Genomic DNA, 12131 nt, shown 5'->3' with positions numbered 1-12131 from the left:
GTGCAAGGATAACAAACAACATCAATGAGCAAAGAATCCAATCACATAGTTAATATACAACCCATTCATAACAGAAGAAGAATGTAAATCGGTGTGTCGAAACTTTGCATTCAATGAAAAAATCACTTGCACTACTGATATAAATTCCAGCTCCTGTCGAGTCGGTGTTGCCGGCGTGATAGTAAGGGATCGGTGTCGGAGGTGAAATGAACATTATTGTTGTGGTGCCACTGTAAACCTGATTCTCTAACATCTGAGTTATAGTCGTTGTTGCGAGTCGTTGTGCTGTTGGGTGAAGAGGATGGCGGTGGGAGTGTGAGCCACTATATTGAAATGAAGAAGATGGAAAATATCTTTGACAGCAAAAGCAGAGAATAAGTGATTAAGCTTATTTTTCGAAGTTTCCTTTTCCCTTGCCAATTTCACAGCAGTATCTTCCAATTCCAACAAAGTTTCTTGCTCTCCAGGCGCCCCTTCAAACATGCCGAATAAGGTCTTTCATATACGTCTCCACTCCGTTCGCCAAAACGTCAACAGTTTGATCCTACAATCATGCCACACTCGGAAACGCTGATGTTCTTTACAGACAAAAAAGAATCAATCATCGACAAGTCTCATGTTTCATAACTTCTCCAACACAAACGACTTCCGCAGTTCCGATAACCGCGTCGGTGTAGATAATACCATATCGGAGATCTGTATAGAGGAGCATAACCATCATAACATGGTTTTGAAACTTGAAGATCTGGAGAGGAAGGATTGCTCTGGAGAAGAGAACCAAACAGAGGCAGTTTATGTCATTTTGTTAGTGTTGTTATTATTCGGGTATAACGATGTTGAGCCTCTGAGAAATGAAGTAAACTCCCGGCGGAGAAAATGGCAAAGAACATTAATATGAGGAGGCGTAAGTGTTTGAGATTGGGGTTTTGTCGGCGGAGATGAAGGTTTAAGGGGTTGTCATGAAGGTCATGTGGTGGTGGCTACCGGCGGATTGAGAGTGAACGGTTGTGGCCGGCGCGATCGGAGAGGTTGAAAGATCGTGGAGATGTGGAAGACGCGTGACGGTGGATATTATGGTGAATTTGTTGTGGGCCGGCGGTCGGAGCTGTGTTGATTCCGGCGGAACGGTGTGGTTGTCGGTGAAGGGTTTCATGAAGAAGAGAACCTTTTTTCTCTTTTTTTCATTTCTCTTTTCTTTCCTTTTGGTTTTCTTCAGAGAGAGAAAAGAGAGTCGGTTACCCTCCATCCAAGAGAGTGTGTGAGTGGGCCTTATTTGAAACCAGCTCATGAGCCAGCGTTATTGTGAGAGGAATCTCACTATTTTCTAATGGTCAATCTTGTCTTTTCCTCATTGCCAACTTTTCTTTTTCTTTTGTTTTTTATTGACAGAGTGAAATGCAGATTGAGGAGACCGGTCACGTGTGTGGTCCTCCTTGTATTTTTTTTTATATTACCGTTGGGAGAGTGTGGAGAGAAAGGAGGAATTGAAAGAGATATTTTAATATTTTCTGATTTTCTTTATTGATATATTTAGTTAAATCTTAATTTTTGATTTGGATAAATAGAATAAATGTGGATAACTAACATGAGTCATTGATTAATTTGAATCGATGATTCAGATTAAATCAAAGAAGCACAAACAATTTAAAATGGCAAAGTTGTCCCTTCTATATGATTTAATTGATTTAAACCATTTAAATCAATTAATTCAAATAAAATTGACAACTCTTTAAATAAATGTGTTAAAAATAAACTAAGGACATTTAAAATTCTATTTATTTTTTCTGGATATTTTGGCGAAAGAATAAAATTAAAACGACTTGAAATGAATAAAAGTCAGGCAAAAATTTGCTCAAAAAATTAAATTGGATGCACTAAAATGATCAACACGAAATATACTTATTGAAAAAATACAATGTTTCTTTTAATTTTGAAATAAATTTTCATCGGTTAAAAGACTCAAACGGATTAAAATGCAGCTGAAAAAGTTGTCGAAAAATATAACGAGGACACCAGGCTGAACTACGCGAACCGTAGTTTAATACAACTGATGTTGGCAAGTTTAATTTCGAAATTTTTATCCGCTGATTTTGCATGTACTTGAGAAATGGTTTTAACCAATTTGTCTGTATTTTCAAGAATTTATTCCGACTGATATTTCAGGTGTTATTTAAGATGAAATGCATATTATGCTGTACATGTGATGCAAACTGAAATTAAAATCGAATTATGAAAATTTTAAAATGCCCGGTCAAAATTGGGGTATGACACATCCGGATAATGAACTGGGGAGGAAATTGAAATGATAATCATCCATCAGGAAATAACTCAGTGGGGAATGAGAAAGATTAAATTCTTTCGGCCTAAGTGGTTGACACTCTACATTTGAAGAATGACAGACACACTGAATTTGCACGGAGAAATAATGTCACCATAGCAGGGGGTCAGAAATAAGGAATCAAATGCAATAGCAAATGCATAATAAAATATATGATGTATGAATATGTATGTATATGATTGATGATTATGCAGACAAAACTATCGCAAAGGATACGAATGTCACAGATCTGAATCACCACTACAACACTCAGCTAATCTCGACAAGATGGAAACACCAACTAGAGAAACGTGTTAGGGGATGGATACAAATCATCTGGCTCTGAATATCTCAACCCTGGCGGGGGAAAGAGAGAAAACCTACCGAGGATTTGAACTGTCAAATTTGCTGGGAATTAGAAATGAACTCCGATGGGGGCTTCAGGAGATAAAACTCGGTACGGGATCCGACTCAAACTGTTGAAGATGTGAGCCTACAAATCAACTGCGACGATGACGCATGAACTTAGCTGGGGAAACCTTACTTACTGTTGGGGAGAAAAAGTTATCAAACTGTAGCGGTAAATTCATAACCATTAAGATATGGATAAACATAACGTCAATAACACCAGAGTCGCCACCGCACTTTTATTGTTTCCAAAGGAAAAGGGAAAAGTACGAACAAAATCCAAAGATGAGAAGTTTTCAAATTAAAACTAATAAAATGCCAGATATTACAGGTAAGGGGGTTAGTTACACAGAGGGAAGGTGTTAGCACCCAAAGTGTCCTAGGTACTCCTAGGGAGCCCTTTTTTGTGTGTACATGTGTTTTGGTATAAAATGATGTTTGCAATAAACAAAGTGTGGGGATGAGAAAAAGAACTCATTAATTATATTTTTGTGTTTGACAAGACCATCAGACTTATGTCTACGTACCAACATAAAATGAGGGATCAAAACCTCGTAATTTGTGGTATCAATTTCAAAGTGAGTTGATTGCTTTTAACAAAACTTTAAGTTTAGAAGAGGCACAAAAGCCCTAAAAGAGTTTGAATGAGTCTTAGTTCTTTTTATCTTTTGAAATTTTAAGTCAAGTATGGTTAAGTTCATTTACAAGTTTGATAGAGAAAAAGAGTTCAAAAATGCAATGGCATAAGGCCAAAGTTTCTAATTTGCAATAAAGTCTAAGTTTTAAAAGAAAAACACAAGCAAAGAAGATTTTGAAAGAGGGGATAGATTTGAAATTTAAGAAGTGGGAAGAGATGAAAAGACTAATCCTAAACATAAAATTAAAAGTTAAGAGTTGAAAAGATCTGACCAATGGGATGCAATCCAACAAACAAGAATGTCATATAGAAAACCCACTTTTCATTGGACTTTAAAATCAAGCAATATCAACAAGCAAGAAAGATGAAGAACAAGGCATCAAATAAAGATAGCCACATCCAAGCTAGCAACTCCATAGTCTTCTTCATAATCTTCCCCATGTATCAGATGACATACTCCTTGAATGGCTCAGAAATGGACATTAGACACAAGTTCAAAGTAACATTTGCATCAAGACCATGTAACAGACGAATTTAAAGGGATCTCAATACTTGCATCAGATGAAAGTTCAATTCACAATGGCTTGGCTTCAGAAAAGTTGGCATTGGCCAAGTCCTTTTGCATAGGGAGTCTTGCCTAATTCTAAGTCCAAGTCTCAGATCAAATCCAACAGTTCACACAAACATTTTATAGGGGTTTTTGTTGTTATTATGTACATTAAGGTCCTAAGACCACAAACACAAACAAGGTACAAGACAAGTATATGCAATCACAATATATTAACAGCATATGGCTCAAGTGAGCAAAGTAAAAATGGCACTAAAATAAATAAGTTAAATGATATGTATAATGACAAATGATAAATGGCTTGAATTTAAAGTGCATAAGGTAAATGACTTGAAATTAAAAGTTAGTCAAATTTTAGTTGATTAGATGTTAGTATTGTTTTTACTTTATAATTATTTAAGTCATTCTATGGAGAACACTCAACCCTGTATTCGCAAGCATGGATCCTTGAACCAAGACATCTTCCAAAGAAAGGAAAAAAGGCCAAGTTTCCACACAGTACCGTGAAAGGGGGGAGACTTACAATCTCACTTACTAGAACGTTATGCTTTTTGGTCAAAATTTAGCGCTATGTTAAGCAATCGTAATTGGACTTATGTAGAAGTCACAACTATCTGAGGCCGGGCAATATAAAATTTAGTGTTAATGCATGTTAGAGATATGGTATAATGAACCATACTCCTAAAACATACCACACTTAAAAGAAAATGGCAAAAGGGTGGACCTAATCTCATCCATACTTGTATTGGTTTATCAACCAATTAGCCTTAGGATATAGAGATATCATATGTCAATGGCATGAATGGGATAAAAGGGGATTGAAGATGGAGAGGGAGGGGAAATGGGACAAACACACATTAGGCAAGGGAAGGATTTTATCAAATTAAAATCATTCATTCATTTTGGGAGATGGAATATACATTCCATCAATCCCCTAAATCCAATGATTTTAATCCAACAAAGTCAACTCAACCTTACCCAAGGCCCAAACAATATAGTCAAACATCACAAGTCAATAAAAATAGCTCAACACAATTTATTCACAATTAAATAAATAAAAATCAATTAAAAAATACATTAAATTAAAATTTGTTTAATCAAAAACCTAAAATCTCTCTAAAACACCAAATAAATGGCCAAGAGATTTATCCCAGGTCAATGAAGGTCAAAGGACCTTGTACAAAAAATTTCATAATTTTTGGAAACTTAAAAGTATATTTAAACAATTAAAAATATGCACAAAAACGATTAAATTAAGAAAAATATTAATATTGATCCAAAAAATAATTTTAATTCCGAAAATGGATGAGAAAAATATTTGTTTTTTATTTATGAAAGTTGCATATTTTTAGGATCAATATTAAAATTAATATGAATTAATGAAAATAAAGCATTTAAAAGAGAAAATAAAAAAAAAACGTGGACCACTTGATCTCCCTCATTAATTGAGGTGGCAGATCAAGTGGCTCCAAGCGCGCGTTCCACAAGGTCATTAGTCAACAGCGTAACAGGGATGGTAATCACAACCAACGCGTGAGATTAACATAATTTGAAAGGATCATGTGGTTCAGAAGCGTGCCAACACATCGCCGGAGCCAGAGCTCCAGTCTTCTTCTCTGGTGGACCTCAACGGACTGGTCCACCTTCAACCATCACCAAAATGAAAAAAGAGGACATGAATTTTAAGAAAAAATGCTCAGGAGCTCGAATCTGGCCTCAATTTTGTCTAACTTCAAGTATATAGAAAGATACAGGGAGTTGAAATTTGAGGATCATGATCTGAGTTGCTCCGATTTGACCTTTAAGCAACTCAATCTTGTTGCATACATTGGTAGGACTTCAGACAACCAAAAATCAATAAGAATATTGGAGAATTAAGTGAGAATCGAAGAGATGAAAAATTATGAAAATCACCTTCAATGTAGCTTCAAATTGGCACGATCTTGCTCTCAATTGTGCTTGGCCTTGCTTCAGATGCTTGATGGAGTGGAAATGGATCAAATAGGAGGAAGGACTCTTGGAGTTTCAATCTAAAAAACAATGGGATATTCAAATTTGATTTTCAAAGTGTTGGTTCTATGTGTTGGCAACAATTTTGGTAAAACAAAGAGAGTTCACAAGATGTTATGTGTGATGTCTTAACATAAGATATCCTATGTACCTACTGGAGTTCAAGAACATAATCATGCAGGATTGTTTCAGAATGTCATATGCAATGCCATGGCTTCTGATAATGTGTTCCTGCTGGAGTTGAAATGGAAAAACAAAATTATGCAGGACTGTATCAGGATGTCATACACGATGTCATGACATCTGATGTTTGTGTACCTTCTGGAAGTTATAAAAGGAATTATGGAATTATGCAGGATTTTTCCTGGATGTCAGACCCGATGTCATGACATCCTGTACACAGAATATTCAGTATGAATGTTTGGTGTTTTGTGATTGCACAATTAATGGCAATCTATGTATGATTGAAGATATGATTTGCAGACGCATTCAATCATGGATTACAACCTGATTTACTTATTTTCCAAGAAAATCTAACCAGCTGTTATGAAAAGATTTAATTGGAAAATAGATTTAGGGTTTTCAAGATGTCCAAGCCCAACCGAAAGCTTCTATAAAAATGGACTTAGAAAACCTGTTTTACAACACAACCAATACTGAGCGAAATATAGAGAGAGAGCTAGGGTTTGTGTCTGTTTAGTCGTGAGACTTGTAAGCCATTTAAGTCATCTTTTGATGATTGAATTGGATTGATTTGTGGTTGTAATTTGTCACTCTAAAGCTGTTAAGCAAGAGTGTGTGTCTACTTGATCAAAGCTGTGAAGCAAGATCAAGTGTGTGTCTACTTGATCAAAGCTGTGAAGCAAGATCAAGTGTGTGTCTTCTTGATTGAAACTGTGAAGTAAAATCAAGAGTGTGTTATTGAAAAGTGTTTTCTTTTCTCAAGGGATTGTTGTTTAAGATCACAGGTGTGATTGTAGGGAAGTGAGTGGGTTCTCATATCTAAGAGTGCTTAGGTAGAAATTGCACCGGTAGAGATTAGGTGAGAAAGACTGTAACTTGTTGAAGTGTACGGAGAGTCTTTAAACTGATTCTATTTTAGTGAATTTCCTTCCTGGCTTGGTAGCCCCCAAACGTAGGTGAGTTGCACCGAACTGGGTTAACAATTGCTTGTGTCATTTGCTTTACCATTCTGTATCTTTATCCTGTTTGTGTTAAAAGATATTAGTGTCGTGACATTACCTTTGACATCTTATATCTGATACCAGAATTTCAATTGGTATCAGAGCAGGCATCCTGCTCTGGTTCTGGGTGAGATCTAGGGACAATACTTTCTGGTACAATGGAGAGAGATGGAGGATCTGTTCACAGGCCACCAATATTGAATGGTTCTAACTATGACTATTGGAAACCTCGAATGGTAGCCTTTCGAAAATCTCTTGATAACAAGGCTTGGAAGGCTGTGTTAACAGGCTGGGTGCATCCTGTAATTACTAAAGAAGGAGAAGCCACTACTGAGAAGAAGCCTGAAGAACAATTGTCCAAGGAGGAGGATGACTTAGCCCTTGGGAATTCTAAAGCATTGAATGCCATCTTCAATGGTGTTGACAAGAATATTTTCAGGTTGGTAAACAACTGTGAAGTGGCTAAAGATGCTTGGAACATCCTCAAGACCACTCATGAAGGCACATCTAGAGTAAAGATGTCTAGACTTCAGCTGCTCACCTCCAAGTTTGAAAATTTAAGGATGAGAGAAGATGAAAACATTCATGAATTTCACATGAGTATCCTTGAAATTGCTAATGCCTCAGGAGCCCTGGGAGAGAAGATGACAGATGAAAAACTGGTAAGAAAAATACTCAGGTCACTCCCTAAGAGATTTGCTGTGAAGGTGACTGCCATAGAAGAGTCTCAAGACATTTCCAACATGAGGGTTGATGAGCTAATTGGTTCCCTCCAAACATTTGAGATGGGATTAAATGATGGTTTTGAAAAGAAAACCAAGAGCATGGCCTTTATGTCAAACACAGAAGAGGAAAAGAGTCAGGAGGTTGATGAAGATTTGGTCAATGAAGTAGCAATGCTGGGAAGACAGTTCAATAAACTATTGAAAAAGATGGATGTAAGATCTAAGGTAAATGTCAAGAACATCTCATCTGACATCAGTAAATCCAACAATGCTGGAAGAAGAGCAAGATCAGATGAAAAGCTCAAAGAAAGAAAAGAGGTACAGTGATATGAATGTGATGGGTATGGACACATCAGGACTGAATGTGGAACCTACCTCAAGAAGCAGAAGATGAGTCTTATTGCCACCTGATCTGATGAGAGTGAAACAAAGGAAGTTGTAAATCTTGTGACTGCTTTGACAGGAAGATGGGGATCTGATGAAGACTCAAGTGATGATGAAGTAACCTTTGAAGAATTGGCCTCTACCTACAGAAAGTTGTGTCATAAAAGTGTAGAGCTGTGCAAACAGGTTGAAAGCCAGAAGAAGGAAATAACTCAACATGAGGATGAAAACCATCTCCAAATTACAAACAGAAGCAATGGTTCTGAATGGCAAGCTAGATGAAAATCAACAAGCTGAAAGTCAGAAGATAGCACAGTTGGAGAGTGAGAAGGCAGATCATGTGAAAACCATCTCTAAGTTGAAAACTGAAGCCATGTTCCTAAATTCTAAACTAGAAGAGATGACCAAGTATGTAAGGATGTTAAGCAATGGATCTGACTCCTTAGACATGATTCTCCAAACTGGACAAATAACAGGAGACAAATCTGGCATTGTGTATAATGACTCAAAGCCTGAGAACAGTTACACTGGTGCCAAACCTCAAGCCAAACCTAAGTGCATCCATAATAAAAGTAAACCTGTGATATCACATCATATGTCACAACACCAGAGGAGAAAACAGTAGAAGGGGAAACACCAAAGATGGAGATGCCATTACTGTGGGAAATTTGGTCATCTAAAGCCTTTCTTCTATAAGTTGTATGGTTGTCCTAGCCCTGTTCATCATCAGAATCACTATTAACTCAGACCCAAACAGCACAGGCCTATCATCAAGAAGCAATGGATTCCTAAGACTAATGTTACAAGTCTAATAGCTCACATTGCCCTCAGAATCTCAGCCAAAGAAGAGTGGTATTTTGATAGTGGATGTTCCAGACACATGACTGGAAACCAAAACCTGCTAACTGACCTGCATCATCATACCATAAGCCATGTAACCTTTGGAGATGGAGCAAAAGGTGAAATCAAGGGAACAGATAAGCTTGATTGTCTTGGAGTTCCTAAACTTGACAAGGTTCTACTTGTTAAGGGCTTGACTGCAAATCTAATAAGCATCAGTCAACTATGTGATTAAGGTCTGAATGTTAACTTCACCAAAACTGAATGTCTAATTTTTAACAAAGATAGTGAAGTGATTATGAAAGGAATCAGGACCAAAGACAACTGTTACATGTGGAGCTCTCAAATGGGTTATTCCTCAAAGTGTTCCTATGTCAAAGAGGAAGAGATAAAGATGAGTATAGCTGCTAGAAGAACCCTCAAGAGACAAGTCTGTGGGAAATGTCAGACAAGGATGTCACACCAGAAGCTCAGACTTAACCTTACTTCCAAAGGAGAAAAGGTCATGATGGCCCAAACAACTGAGAGGTTAGATCAAATAAGTGGACATGTGACTAGTCATATGTAGTCTGGAACTGGAGAGAGCATTGTTGGAACTAGGCCACAAGGGACTATGTGTCTATCTCAAAGCAAAAATTCCAAGAACAATGTGGAGAAGATTGGGATGACACCGGCTCCTACACATGTGGAAGGTGAAAATGGTGTTCATAATGAATATATAGAAGATGGAAGTAGTTGGTCTCAACTGGGTTGGATGAAACTACTGATGATTGTATACAATGTCACACACGATGTCATGACATTGTATTATGACAACCTGAATGTTGCAACTAGGTCCAAAAAACATATTCAGCACAGGTGGACCAAGTACAGCTTTTGCTATCATCACTCTATTAGAAAATTCGTGGAAGACAAATTCATAGGTCTAAAGTATGAAATGGAACTAGCTAACAAGGTTGCAAGGAATTTGGGTGATATTCAATTTGAATATGAAAGAGGGAAATTAGGGATTTGGACTCTTGTGAAATTATGGCAATTAAAGTGGAAAAGAAAAGGAAATAAAAACAGTGTCTGCCAACTTAAAAGAAAGAGCCACATTAACAATAAATCATTCCCTAGCATTGAAAATAGTATCTATGCCATTAGCACACGTTACCTAAACACAACAATTTCCATCTCCATTCAACTTCTCAGAGAAACTCAGCTAGGGCAAAGAAATTTCTTTCAAAAGTTCTACAACATGACTCAACATCCATCATCTTCTGGTTCAAAACCCTCTCATCATGCAAAGACTCCCTCCATGGAGTTTCTAGATGAAGACGTGTTGGACGTTACTCCTCTTTGTGTGATACCAGGTGACACCCCAGGTCCCTCTTCCATGGCTGGAAATAAGCAAGGTAATATCCCTGATAAATCTCCTTTTCCAAATGACATGCATTATGCTGATCGTGCCATTAGAAACCTAGTTACTAGGATTCTAAGTGAAGGGCATGAAGTCAAGGGTGTTTCTACCCCTCTGTCTAGAAGGGACCCCTCGCCTGAGGAGGAACCCCAAGCTGAGAAAGATGATGACTCATCTAGATAAGAAAAGGAAGTGGCTGCTGAGGGGCTATGGTCTCTAGGTAAAACCCTACCTAGCAAGAAACCAGCAAATATGTCTCAGGATAATATTATTGACCTAGAGGAAGAAAGCTCTGAAGAAGAGGATGACGCTTTGGTCCATCTTGTAAAACCAAGTGTAGCTGAGAAACTGAGGACTAGAAAAGGGAAAAGTGTGGCTAAAATGAGAACAGCAAGAAGAGTGAAAAAGGTTGTTGGTGTAGGACCCTCCAAATCTTGGAGTAAAGTTGAGGTTAGGAAAAGGAAAGAAAGAGACAGTTCTGACTCTGATGAGAATGTCGAAGACGATGTCCCAGACATCTCCCCTACAAAAAGGCAGGCTGTTAAGAAGTCTCCTGACAAAGTTGTTGTTGTGCACCTAGACAATATCTCCTTCCATTTAGAAGATGGTGTTGCAAAATGGAAATTTGTCATTCAGAGGAGGGTAGTTGTTGAAAGAGAGCTTGGAAAAGAGGCTGTAGAGGTAATTGAAGTAATTGATTTGATCAAAAATGCTGGACTAATGAAGACTGTGGTTGCTCTCCCCCAATGTTATGAGGGGTTAGTAAAAGAGTTTATTGTGAATATCCCTGAGGATATTTATGAAAGGAGCAGCAGGGAGTTCTGCAAGGTGTTTATAAGGGGTAAATGTGTGAAATTCTCACCAATAATTATCAACAAGTTCCTAGGAAGAGGAACTGATGGAGGAGTGGATCTAGAGACTACAAACAATGAGGTCTATAGGATTATTACAGCTGGCCAAGTTAAGGAATGGCCTAGTAGGAATCACCTATCAGCTGGCAAGCTCACTATCAAATATGCCATCTTACACAAGATTGGTTCAGCCAACTGGGTGCCTACTAATCATATCTCTACCATCTCCATTGGTCTTGGAAGAATCATTCATGCAATTGGAACCAGGATAAACTATGACTTTGGAAGGTTTGTATTTGATCAAACTATCAGACATGCCTCCACAAATGCTGTGAAGCTGCCCATTGCCTTCCCATCCATTATTTGTGGTATTATCTTGAGTCAACAACCAGGAATTCTTAATACAAGTGACATGCCAAGCAGAAGAAAACCCCCTCTATCCATTCATTATAAGTTGTTTGAGGGAAGTCATGTCAATGATGTTGTCATGACATCTGCTAGAAAGGAGCCTGCATCTCAAGGAAGCTTAATTGATCAACTAAAAGATACCTGCAAGGAACTGGATAATGGTATAAGGGTAGAAAAGGCAAGAAAAGAAGCTCTGGAAGTTCTTATTAGGAGCCTAGAACAAGAAGAAATGGAGAAGGCTGGTAAAGATTCAAATACCAATACCTCAAGAGAGAGGTCAAAAGCTTAATCCAGTGGCAGATCTGAAAGCTCTGAAGGTGTAGGTGATACTTCTTCCTCTGATTGATGGTTCCCCCATGTGTGTTAAAGACTGAAGATTGAAGATTGTGTGGCTGAT

This window comes from Lathyrus oleraceus, chromosome 1 (genome assembly GCF_024323335.1).
Source record: "Lathyrus oleraceus cultivar Zhongwan6 chromosome 1, CAAS_Psat_ZW6_1.0, whole genome shotgun sequence".
Classification (NCBI taxonomy): Eukaryota; Viridiplantae; Streptophyta; class Magnoliopsida; order Fabales; family Fabaceae; genus Lathyrus; species Lathyrus oleraceus.
Note: the sequence above shows the minus strand (reverse complement) of the source record.